The following is an 8463-nucleotide window of genomic DNA, read 5'->3' as shown; positions in this document are numbered from 1 at the left end:
GGCGACGTCTATCTGTTCGGTGAAGCGGTTCGCGTGCCTCTCGTAATCGCTTGTCGTTCAAATTACGTAGCTGGATTTCGTAAAAATATTAGAAGACCGCGCTCGCCACATAATTTCCGCTAAATGGACGACATCTATTTAGAAAGTAGGCAATTTCCTTTCTCCGTGGTTCCGCTGCACGTTGTATTCTCTTTGCCTCTGTCTTCCCCCCGATCTTTGTCCCTGAATGCGCTATTTGTTCGCCACGAATTTGCAAATTATCGGTGATTTACGACGCGCGCGTTTCCTTCTTCTTCTTCGCACGCACGCACGCACGCACGCTGACCAGATACGACGCTGTAGAAGTGCAACACACGGAGACGCTAAAGATGCTCGTTAGCTTGTCGGAGATCGGTTTTGGCCGTGAACAACGTGTATACGACAGTCCGTGATAGAAGTCGGCTTTTCCGATCGGGAAAAAGAAAAAAAGAAACGCGTTGCATTTTGCTAGCAAAGGCAGGCGACAGGAGGAGAATGGCTCTCCCTCGGGAGAGATCGCGGCTTTATACAGCCAGTTGACATCGAAATCCAGTGACGTATCTAATTGAGAGCAGTTTAACGGCGAGGGCGGATCAGTAGGATAAGCCGTAAGCCGACGAAGCCGCTGCACGAGATCACCCTAGGCTTATAACTGCCGGGGAATCTTCTTCGGACCTCTCTCTTCCAACTACCCTCCTGCATCGTGGTTCTGCTACGCCAAGGGTATTGCGGCTCGTGATACGACAGCCCTCTTGCCGTCCTTCCAGCAGACCGACTCTCTCTTCTCCCCTTGCTGCCTCTCACCCTGGCCTCGCGTGCCCCCAGCTGCTACCCTCGCCTATCTACCAGAGAATCCGGCGTAAATAATGCCGATTATCCCCCCGGCAATTGTTTTATCGACCGAGCTGTCCCGCTCGAAGAGCAATCTCGAAAGAGGGTGGCCCCGTTCCGCGCCTCACCTCCGACCTTTCCCCGAATCCCATTCCACTGACCTTACACAGATTTACGAGCCGCTTCGCGGAGGGTGAAGACTCGAAAAGTAAATTTCCCCGCTCGTTCGCGTAACCTCTCGCTCCGGAGAACGGCAAGAGACTCGCGCAACGTCCGTTTCGACGAGGACGTCGCGTTCCATCGCGCGATCCCGCTCGCAGACGTCGCGCATTCTCGCCAAGATGAGTTACCTGACGCCCCGTCGACGCGCGCCAGGAACATCTTCTCGCTCTGCCGCGTCTTCTAATGGAAACGACGAAAAAACGTATCGCGGAGTAATTCGACCGCCCCGTTCGAGATAACGCGCGGATACATCGCGCCGCGTAGATCGTGGATAACGAGCGCGTTTATAATTTTCGAAGGGTACCCTTTAATAGTTTCGGTTTGATCGAATCTGCGAGCTCCGCTTCCTTCGCGGCTTAATGTAATTCGCCGAGCCGTTCGCTTTTTGTCTGCTCGCCTCTTCCTCCCTCCCACCATCGGTTAATTATGAAATTATCCAGAAACAGCCACTCGCCCTCTCTCTCTCTCCCTCTCTCTCTCTCTCCTTCCTCCAGCCTCTTGAGGCAATATTTGAGCGCGAATTATGCCGGTACTCTCTTCGTCCTCCTCATTATCCCTTCCTACCCTTTTCCTTTCTCGCCATTAGCTGTCTCGTCCCACCCTCGTACGTCCGTCCCCCTCTTTCTTCGTTTCTTCCGCTTCCATTCACCTTACCACCCCGTGTCTGCCGCCTTCTTCAGCCACCGGAGAAGCTTGATTCGGTTAACGGGTGCAGACGAACGCGACTCGACTTCCATCCGTTCCGACTTGGTAACGTTCGCGCGACATCATCCGCTTATTTCGAGCGTGGTTCGCAAACTCGATTAATATTCTCGCAACGACACGACGACGCGACGCGACGCCACGCGACGCCACTCTCCGGCCGTCTCCTCTCTCGCTAATTTTCCACCTTCGATCGCGATAGCCGATCGTAACGATACGCGTTCCTTTCGCCTCTCGTCGCGGTGATTTCGGTCAACGGGGGTGGAACTGGGTCACGCGGCGGAAACGAACGAAACAGAGACCGGAACGATCGTCCGTTGATTGCCGCGCGCGCGTCCACCCTTCTATTCGATCGCTGCCTCCCTCCCTTTCTTCGTCCGGTCGATCCCAACGACCGAATAAGTCTGGCCAATTAAAAAACTAATTTCGATTAGAGTCCCCGAGCGGCCATTCGATATCGTGTAAGTACAAGCCGCGGGGCGCTCGTCGAGAGGGATGAAAAAAACTGGGGGAATCCGACGCTGCCGCGCCATTCGGAAGGGCTAAGAAAAAATAAGGAGGAACCGGGCAATTTGTGCCAGTTTTCACGGCGGAATTTTTACGAGCGACCGTTATCGGGAGCGGTAGCTAGGTAGGAAATATCCTTTAGCGGTGGCTGGCACGCGCACGCTTTTCTCTCGATTAATCCCATCTCGCTGCTCTTATTTTGCCCCGCCGCCGGGGAAAACGGAACGGCTGTCGCGACGCGATCGCCATTGCCGGTTTCAAACCCTTGGTAGGAAAGCGTGCGTGCGTGCGTGCGTGCGAGCGAGCGAGCGAGCGAACGTGCCGTAAACACACGTTTCTAAAATACGTTTGGTTCCGCGACGGTGGTTTATCGAGCAAAAAATCCGCAGAATTTTCCACGATTCCCCAGGGGCCTCCCAGGCGAATCGCTCCACAGATATATTTATTTATGCGCGTATTAGTATTTATGTAGGTGCGTACCTACAGGCCGTGGCACCCCGCGGCTCTCGAGGCGTGGATGCTTCAACCGGTATTTGTTATTCTAATGTCGCATTATATATTTGTTTGGGGGCGTGGGCGAGTAACCCGAAGTGTGAAACACGTTGTAACGCGTAGCTGGTCCTCCTGGAATTCCATCCTGTCGCCTCGGTTCCGGCTCGACGACCGCCGTCTCTTAACCAGCCAGCAGAGCGGCTCTTCTCGGCGCTCCTACGCGCTGTACTCGAAAAACCTTATCGTCGATTCGACGAGACGAGATTTCTTCGACAAAAGACGATGAAACAGCCGTGGCGGTGGCTCCTCGCGCGCCTGGACACCGCGGACAATTTATTCCCCTTATAATCCGTCGCTGATCTCCCTGTCGAGCTGAAGGAACGCGAGCCATCGGTTCTCGTTAAACGACCTTTCGTAAAGGCACGGAATACCGTGAAAATGGGCCAGTATCTCTGAACCAGAGATTCTTATCTTCGGGAATCCCGTACGAACGCGTCCTCGAAATTTACAACGTCAACGTTTCCTGCTTGTCCGGGCTTCTTTCCACCAACAAACTTACTACCGGTAGCGGCAATAAAATGCCGACTTCATTATGTTCGTCCGGCTGGCGTAATTAATACTCATCTCGATATTAACCTTCGGCCGCCTTGGAAACCCGAGGACGGATTTGTCTCGTAATTCGCGGTTTATCGCCTCGCTGCGTCAAATAGCCGATGCGATTCACCGACCACCTTTGACATCCTAATTAACGAATTATACTCGCCACGTTGGAATTCGTGGACGAACGTCCGCGCGTCGAAGAACTGGTTTCTACCACGCGTCACGTCGTCGCGTTACGCTTCGACGTGGCTTCGCTATCGACGCGGCTGCTGCATCGCTCCGTTTACGCACTCTCGCACACGTGTACGGTGTTACGCGTCCTCGTTAGCCGCGTCGTCGCCTAGACGAACCACCGTGAACTCGTATAACCATCGCGTAAAACCATCGACGCTTGCGCCTAATACGATCGCCCAAATTGGTAGCGCGCGATAAACCAACGCCGAAGCGATCTCGTACGCGCGTACGCCGCCGTAAGAAACGACGCGTCGACGCGTAATACGCTTTAACCGCGGGTAAATTAAAAACATCGAGCAGCGGTATCGATCGCCAGCGACGTCCGTAATCGCGCTCGATGTTTCATTCGCCGTGCACGGAACGTGGCCGCGAGAACGAAATACGTACGTGTCTAAAATGGGATAGATCTATTTCGCAGTAGCGAAACGGACGTTTTACGTTTGCAGTTTTCGACGCACGACGCGGCCGCCTCGAGTGGGATGTACAATAAAGAGTTTAGTACATCGTTAAATTATACGCCGTTTAACGATAGCCTCCCTCGTTCTCCGCGTCGGAAAGAGCAAAAGATTTATCGATTCGGTCGAGGCAGCGCGATTCACGAAATGTCAGGAAGAGCGATAAACAAACACGCTCGAACCGGATGTAATCGCGTTTCCTCTTCGCGTTTCCTCCCTGTAGTCTCGAGATCTCAGCTTCGTCTCGTGATCCCGCCTACTTTCGATCGCGATGCGCATACGTTTCCGCGGTTTCCATACGTTTGCCCGGTGCAAGCGCGATACGTGGCCGGGCGTCGACGTGATCGCGTGCCGATAGCTTTCTCGCGATCGTTATCGCGGCTAACTCCGTCCGGTTTCTCGACTATCCGCGCTCGTCGCGTTATTACCACAGTAACACGGCCGTTTTCTCTAGGTCGTCGAGCCGTCGACGACCACGGCCAGCGATCTTCCATCCCGTACGAGTCTACGATAGCTGCGCTAGCTATAGCTACGCGTGCCGTTCTGCTGATCGAGTGGAATTTTCGTGTTCGCTGTCGGGTATTTGGAGGTCGCGTTACCATCGGCAAAATTGCTCGCACGGTACGATGGCTGGCGATTTCGTTACAGACTGTCGCGGTGTGTCGCTCGCAGCGTTCGCCATGCAAATTTGTCCACCACGACAGCCGTTCGATAATTGGCCGCGATTTGTTATTGGATAAATTCCCGGCCACGGATCGACGTCGATACCTAGCGGTAGCGGCTAGCCGTTTAAAGAATCGATTTCAAAAAGATAGCGGTCGCGCGTCGATCGCTCGACCCTGCTGTACCTATCCTGCCAATCGGCCAAGTTAAAACGCTTGGAGAATCGCTATCGCTGCCAGCTACTAACAGAGAACACACCCACAACGAGAATGTTTCTCAGCCACATGAGTTATTCATGACGTACCTATATAGTTCTCCACTTTGTCATTTACACGCGTTCTAACGCCACGCATGTTTCTCTCTCTCTCTCTCTCCCTCTATTTCCTGTTCTCTTCCTCGTTTCTATTTATTTATCTATTTACGTATTTATTTATTTATCTGTAGCCAGAGGTGAGGCTATTAGAATACACGTTTTGTTTCGCAGGGACCAACCGCTCCGATCTTTACCAGAATCTCATCCCACCCCCTGTCGTTCTTCGTCTTTGTCCTTTTCCTTCGTCTCGCTACTTTCGAGCCCACGCATCGTAATCTCGTTGATGCGCGTTGCAGCGGAGAAAAAAGGAACGCGGAGGAGGAATGTGTCGCGCGCGGCATGTGGCCGCATTATGTACGCTTAGCGTGCGCGCGATCGGAACTTGCGAAGAGCGCTAGCGAGAAGTCCTTGCTATACGCGCGCCTACGGGCTTTTCGGCGATTCGTATCTGCTTTAATTTGAATAATCGTTGCTCGTTGCTACGGTTCGCTCGGAATCGTATCTCCCGCGCGGCTTTATCCCATCCGTGGCAGATGCTCGCACGAGTAAGTAAGTACGCGTTCGTGGTCGTCTGGACGCGACGGTTCGCTCGTCCCGAAGCGAAAGCGCTCGAAAAGGCGGCCGACGACCGGAGAAGAGAGTGGTTCTCTGCGTATACAGGCTCGCAAGCGGTTTACGTTTTCCACGCCGGCAGATTCGATACCCTACTTGGGGCATGGAAAAGCTGGCGCCGCGACGCACTCGACGGCCGACCGAGCCCTTGAGATCGCTCTCTTTCCCTCTCTCGGCTAACCGTGCGATCCGCTGTCCCTTTGGAGAGGCGCGTCTACGTCTCTTCTTCCTTTCCGCTTTCAACGTTTCGACCAAGCTGGTCCTCTTTGCTCTTCCCTCGACAACGTCTCCTCGTTATCGCAGCCACGAACAGTAATTTCGTTGTTATTATTAGGAACGCCCGAAGGGGCGAGGGAAAGAAACCGTGTGTTTACCCTCTCCAGAAGCCACTCGAGAAGCCGAGAAGCTCGTGCCACGAAAGATTCTAGTTTATCCTTCGTTCACGACATCGCTGGATACGCTCTGCTCTGTTCTGCTGCGTGCGTAATTGCTGCGATTTCAACGAGCGCCTTTGTCGGTTTTCCTTTCATCCATCGATAGCCCTCTTGTATCCGCTCGTAGCTTCGTTTTCTCCAGTAGCTTCCAACGTCCAACTCTCGCGACGACGCTTCCGTATCGCCTTGTCGAATTCGTTTATCGCATCGATCGCGTTGGAGAGTTTCGCGCAACATTTGCAATTTGCATCGGCCGCGTTCTGACAACGACGACGGCCCGTACGTCGGAGAGTCAGCCGTGCCACCGAATTCGAGTGTATACAGCGTGGGTGGCCTGCCACCTCTACCGTCTCTACCTTCCTCCGCCAACGGTAACCACAACTACCAGCGGCCAGGCGTGCAGCTCGCGCAGCCTCTCCTCTCTTCCGATGATGAATGACTTTCGTGTACTTCTTCGTTGCGTCGTACCGTGCGGCTCTCGGACGCGATTCCACCCCGTGTCTTCGCACTCCATCTGCCACGTCCAGTCTCGTTCCTTCCTTCCTACCTTCCTTTCCCTTCGCGATTTTCCTTTCCTCGCCGTACCTTGATTTATGTACGTGTTTTTCCTTTTTCCGTGCGCTCGAGTTCGCCCGCCTCTCCCCCTCTCGCACCCTCTTGCCTCTCCGAGACGTGGACTTTTTTCTCGCTCGAAGGTAAGAAGGGCGAACGAGAAGGCACAGGGTCCTCGCCGTCCTAGTTGAGACGTAGTTGTTCGATCGTAATCGCGCAGGTAGTTTACGTTCGAGGTTTGGTAAAATTCGGCCTGGTCGGAAGTTACGCGTATACACGAGAAACTCAGTTAAGTGGATACAGTCGTAGCCTGTTAAACGGCGAGTTTCACCACGGGTGACGAATTTGAAAGGAAACGGTGACACCTCGGAGCATCCGCAACCGCCTTAAAAACATTCGAATGCCAAAGCAAACGGGGGGTCCAGGACAGCTCGTTCCTGCGGTTCGTTCCAAGACTCCTCCAGCATGCCGCGTCTTTTCAGCTACCTGAAGAAGAGACAGGGCGAACGAGACGAGGAGAAGAGGAGAGGAGGAGAGAGAGAGAGAGAGAGACGGGTCTTCATATTTTATACGGGATGGGATCCTTTATGCGGTCGACTACGGGGGCACCCAGCGTGTCGAATAGAATTCAGGAGGCCGGTACACGATAGGTATTTTGACATGCCCGAGAAATTAGTATAATAAAGGGGGGGGACTAGGTAGACCGGCTAAGTGCCTAAACACACGCCGTAAATCTCCCCTCGGTGCTCTCGAAGATCCAACCAATGCGGTAAAACACGGTCTTCGCGATCGTGCGCTTCACGCTGCTGCTTCTCGGACACCGACAGCCCGGATCCTCTGACGTTTGATCGATCGAGATACGTCTACCGAACGTATCTAACGGTCTTTATCGCCACTATGCTTCTGTCCCTTTGTTGGCAATAGAGTTGCACGCGCGTCCTTCTATCTCCTCCCCGCAGCTCGTTTTCATCTTTTTCATCGTTTCCACTCGACGGTGTCTTCGTTCCCCTTTGCCCTTTTGTCTTTTGCGAGAGATTCGGTTCGGGGCGCAGTTCGTGAGAAACGCCCAGGCTATGGAACGATCGGAACTCCGGCAATCACTTGGATCGACGATATTCGCGAACGTTCTGCCGTCCAAGAGTCTACCACGTTCGAGTCGAACGCGATACGTACAATGGGTCGTTGTACGTGAAAGAATGGCGGAACATCGTGATGATAACGATATAGGTAAGAAAGATATAGGTAGGTAGAGAGGCTGAAACTTTCTTCGGAGCTGCTAAACGACTAAGCAAATTCTCACTGCGAGCGATCTCGACGCAACCGTGTACCTGGCAAGTCGATCCAACACCGGAATACGCCTCTATTAGCAGCCGCTGTAGATACGCGTATATCGCGACGCCTGGGCCAACGTCAATGGCGTAAACGCCACGCGATTCAAGGATTTTCTAACTTTTCGTTGCGTATCGCGTTGCGCGCCCCGTTACGACGAAAACGTAAACGCGATACGCACGGTACAGATCGTCGGGGGCAAAGCAACGTCGTTCGATCTCTCCACTTTCGTCCGGTCCTTCCGTCCGATTAATCGCACGGTTCGAGCGCTGTCGTCTCGTTCGGAGTCCAGCGAAAAGAGCAAAACGTCGTCGATGTGGAGAAAACAGCGGCTGTTTGTAAGTCGCGACACGGCAGTATGTAAATCGTTCGGACGATCAGCGAAACGAGACAGATAGAGGGAAAGCTGGACGTGAAATGGTGCTACGCCAATGTATGTACAGCGGTGGTACATACGTAGATACGTACAAACGCCGGCCATCCGGTGCACGAGGGGTCG

This window comes from Bombus impatiens, unplaced genomic scaffold (assembly GCF_000188095.3).
Source record: "Bombus impatiens unplaced genomic scaffold, BIMP_2.2 scf_0548, whole genome shotgun sequence".
NCBI classification, from domain to species: Eukaryota; Metazoa; Arthropoda; class Insecta; order Hymenoptera; family Apidae; genus Bombus; species Bombus impatiens.
The sequence above is the reverse complement of the archived record's forward strand: the minus strand, read 5'-3'. Positions refer to the sequence as shown.